The sequence below is a fragment of the Olea europaea genome, unplaced genomic scaffold (genome assembly GCF_002742605.1).
Source record: "Olea europaea var. sylvestris unplaced genomic scaffold, O_europaea_v1 scaffold1205, whole genome shotgun sequence".
In the NCBI taxonomy this organism is placed as follows: domain Eukaryota; kingdom Viridiplantae; phylum Streptophyta; class Magnoliopsida; order Lamiales; family Oleaceae; genus Olea; species Olea europaea.
The window spans coordinates 31,055-35,692 of NW_019229473.1; the positions used below are offsets into that span (position 1 = coordinate 31,055).

The 4,638-nt window shown below is 33.8% G+C and overlaps 1 pseudogene; it reads right to left on the minus strand.

Moving 5' to 3' along the window:
- Positions 1–3,266: 3,266 nt before the first annotated feature.
- LOC111374127 overlaps positions 3,267–4,638 on the minus strand; it is an 11,458-nt pseudogene continuing 10,086 nt past the window's right edge.

Consider the following 4,638-nt stretch of genomic DNA (forward strand, 5'->3'; position numbering starts at 1 on the left):
GATTTGGAAGGGAGAGGAGCAAGGAGTGAGTGCTTCTTGCTTTGTTGGGTACATAATGGCACTCTGGACTTGACCACAAGGCCTCATTCCTCAAGCACTGACTAAACTCGTTTTCTGATGCTTTTCTGAGAAAAAATTTTGTGTTTTTGTGTCAAAGCAGATTCTGGCATATTTGCTAATGTCGGCCTCTTCTTCGGCAGCTACAAGGGTGGAAGACTGGACATCCAACTGGGGGAAAGATGAGTTCCCAGTGATGGCCAGTGCATCTATAGCGATGTCCTTCCTGGCTTTTATTGCTTTTGCTATAAGCTCCCTCATATCTGGTTACAACCTTTGTCACCACGATTCAACTTGATCTCTCGTCAGTCTACGTCTATATTCTCGTTTTTCATTTTTCATTTTTTATTATTTTTTTCTTTTTAATAATTTCTAGTAGTTTTTGCTTTGATAATTTAATTGCAAATAAATTCTGAGCTTGTATAGATACAGTGATAGAATAATAGGAAATTTCTTCTTGTTAATAAATAAATGGTCCATTATATTAAGCAAAGATCACTTGTTTTGAGGTGGGATCGTTAATAATTTCCCTATTCGAATAAAGTAGGAAGGAGATTAAAAAACCATATGGTAGACGAATATCAAGATGAGTTGATATTATGCCCATTTTGACAAGAATATCTATATGATGCAGTCAAGGGTCTATATCATTGTTAGATTCTTTGATAAACAATACAAAAATGGTCAAGTCTTCCCGTGTACAAATTTGATCTGTACATAAAAATAGGAGAATTCTGATTGTACAGAATTCATTTTACAGAATCAAACCAGATCTCTCACACAAGGCCGGCCTCACTACGGAGCTTAATGTAATAAAAAAATTCTGACCCCACATGATGAGAGACTTCTGTAAGAAGTCTGTGAACTGGGGGTCTGTACCCCCAACTTAGCTCATCAAAATATGTTGAAGATAAGATTTAAATAATGAATCGTCCTAACTTAGTTATGGGATCTGCTTTGTCCTTCTCTTTTTGGTTAAAGAATTGGTGAATTGGACAAATGAGATCCTTTCAACTTTGCATCATTGTGTAGTCACCAGTAAAACACCTAGTCAATTTGTCTAAAATGCCGCCCTTAATGATGCCATTAATCGAGGAATTTGTAAACAATATTGTAAGTTTATTTATTTAACCATTTCTTTATTCTAATGTAATGTTGGATACGACTAAATTATTTAATAAGAACTCAGCATATATTATACTAATTTAAGTGATTTATATTAGTGCCGAATACCTAATGATATGTTTGGTATGTTTGACTAAATTATTTAATAAGAACTCAGCATATATTATACTAATTTAAGTGATTTATATTAGTGCCGAATACCTAATGATATGTTTGGTATGTTTGACTAAATTATTTAATAAGAACTCAGCATATATTATACTAATTTAAGTGATTTATATTAGTGCCGAATACCTAATGATATGTTTGGTATGTTTGACTAAATTATTTAATAAGAACTCAGCATATATTATACTAATTTAAGTGATTTATATTAGTGCCGAATACCTAATGATATGTTTGGTATGTTTGATTTTTTTTAATGAGAACACGACATATATTAAACTAATTTAAGCGAGTCATGCTACACATGACACGACATCATTGAAAGATTGAAAAAATTGAAATAAACAGTCCGTTTACATTTTACCATTTTATTGTCGATACAAATTTTATTAAATTTTTCATGTACTTATGGCTTTATTGACAGACATGTTTTTGCTCATGCGCTTGTCTTCATTAAACGTGTCTAATTTAACATGCTATAAATGACTTTTTCAGTAATGCTTAGAACCTGTTTGGAAGGGATTTTGAAAATTGATTTTTTGACCGTCAGGAGAAAAGTGAAATTCATCTGTGAGAGAAGAAGTCAAATATGACGGCTGTAATAGTGAAATAACGATCAAAAAATCAATTTTTTGGGAGAAAAAATCACTCCCAAACATGCTCTCAATGCAAGTTGTCTTAATGAGCAGCAACGAATTAGATGGTATAAACCGATGTTTTATTGCTGTGAAGTCGGAGACTAATTAAATCGCATGATTTTCTTTTGAATCATTTCATTTAAAAAAGATAAGCTAGTAAAGAAGAGACGGGTTAATTTATTTAAATTGTGAGATTCAAGCTGTGTATAATTTTCACAAAAGGATAGAGATAAAACTCAAATTTAGGATCTTTATGTATTATAACACCGTTTAGGATAGCTTCGTCTAAATATTTAAATTGTGAAGAGTCAAACTACCTTCTTTGACAAATAGGTGACGGCAAGGCATGAAGTGGCCACCTATGTCGACTTTGTAGAACTACCTCATTTACATGTCTAAAGACAGAATATGCTCATTTATATCTTAATAACATGAAAATCTAATTACTTTATTTTCAAGATCCTCCATATCAAATCACCAAAAAAATTAATAATGTGGAACATATCTTGATCCATTGATTTGTCTCTCGAATGATGAATCTTGAATTATAATTTTTGAATTTTGTTTTCTGGATCTTTAATCTTGAAAATCAACTTGGAATCTCTTCTTGATTGGTTTCTTGCTTTCAATCTTGAATTTTGCCTCATTTGATTTTTTAATTCTTGTTCTTGATTATGCTTCTTGATCCAAGTCTTAATTCTTGAATTCCTTAATCTTGATTCTTGATTGTAGATTATATAATCTTGATTGTAGGTTTTGGATCTTCCTTTTTAATATGCCTTTTCTCTGAATTTTTGTGTTGATGGGATGACATAAAGGATGAGAAATTGCATATGAATAGGGAACCATAAATTTATATATTGTTTTCATATGTATTTCGCCCATCATGAAATACAATTCTAAAAGAATCCGGTCTTTATACATACAATCTGACCCAAACTTTATTTAGATACATTTAGCCCAATTACTTAATTATTTATTATATCACTTTAATTTTGGGCTTAACTTTAAATAGCATTTATACACAATTAACTACATATGTCGGCCCGCATGGCAAATTAAATAATTTCCCAACATAAACTAGTCTTCCATGATAGGAAATAATTTTATTTTATTAATTTGTGTCTCCAACAAATGTAAAAGGGGGATGAACATATATAATTACTACATTTTGAGTGGAACTAAATTAATTACAAAGAAAAGAATATGCAGTGAAACATAACCAGATTAGTTTTGGTAACTCAGAAATTCGATGGACTTTATGCCTGATCAGAATTCATATCAAGCCTCAGAAATGATAGATTTCTCTTCATATTCCTTAATAGAGTTTATGATTACAGCCACTTCCCTTGTGCTTGGCCTTTCTTCTGGTGCTGAATTTATAAACTTTAGAGCTACTTGCAAAAGGTTCGCCGTCTTCTCTTCATTTGCACCCTCCGAAACCAACATCTTGTCGAAAACTTCAACCGTCCACTCTTCTTGTTTAGCCGAATTCATCCACTGGCCACTGCCCTAATTCGGATCCATTGTTCTGGACAAGTTTCCCTGTCAGCAGCTCAAGAAGTACGCTACCGAACCCAAAAACATCGGTCTTAAACACGTTGGATGAGCTGTGAACTGGGGACGAGTTTTCTTGAAAGCTGTCAATGGGAGCAAGAAATGATGAATCTTGATTGTTAACCACTGATAGACCATACTCATTTATGCAGGGTTCATTCCATTGTTCAGCAAAATGTTTGAGGATTTTAGGTTCCCATGAGCAATTCCATCTCTTTGAAGTTCCTCATGCATGAAAGCCAATGCCTCTGCAATTCTGGCTGCAACACTTAATCTGCTTCCCCAATCAAATAATTGTCCATTTTGTGATCCTGCAATTGCCATCAATTTATAAAGATATGATCTTTTCTTACATCTGGGGTCGATGGGATAAGTGCACGGTATAATTAGGCTCCACTGAGCTCGACAATTGCTTGGTCTTTTAAGCCCTCAAGGAGCATAGTTTCAAAATTTATGTTAGGATTTCAAGTGAAGTCAATGCTATATCCAAAAAATAGAATGCATTAATGAATATTATTTGACTACTATGATAACAAAGGAAAAACTTACCATGAAGAAGCCTGAAGAGACTGCCATTCTGCTGGAATTCATAAACAAGAAGCTGCTCTTGCTTGGAACAGTAATAGGCAATAACAGGCATCACATTTGAATGTGTTAGGAAAATGTTGTAATTGGCAATCTGTGACCAAAAGGACCAATTTGTCAAGTTTGTAAAGTCAAGGACTAATTTGTAAAGATTTAAAGGTTCAGGGACTTGTGTTGCAATTTAGCAAAAATTATGGTATAGGTCTAGGTAAAGTTGGGTGCCTTGAAGTTGAAAATGGCGCAAGATCACGCTAGAGTTTCGCCCTGACCTCGCTCGAGCCTAAATAACAGAACCTATCTCGCTAGAGTTTCGCCACTGCTTCGCTCGAGCGAAAGTGCGTTGCTAGAGTTTCACCGGCACTTTGCTCGAGCGACAGTGCTATCCGGCTTTTGGTAATTTTCCTTCCTTGAAATTTTTAGACGCTCCATACTACCAAAAAGACCTCATATATATTCAAAAGTCTCATTTTTCGTATACAACCTTTGGAAAAACACAATTGAAAGATTTTTC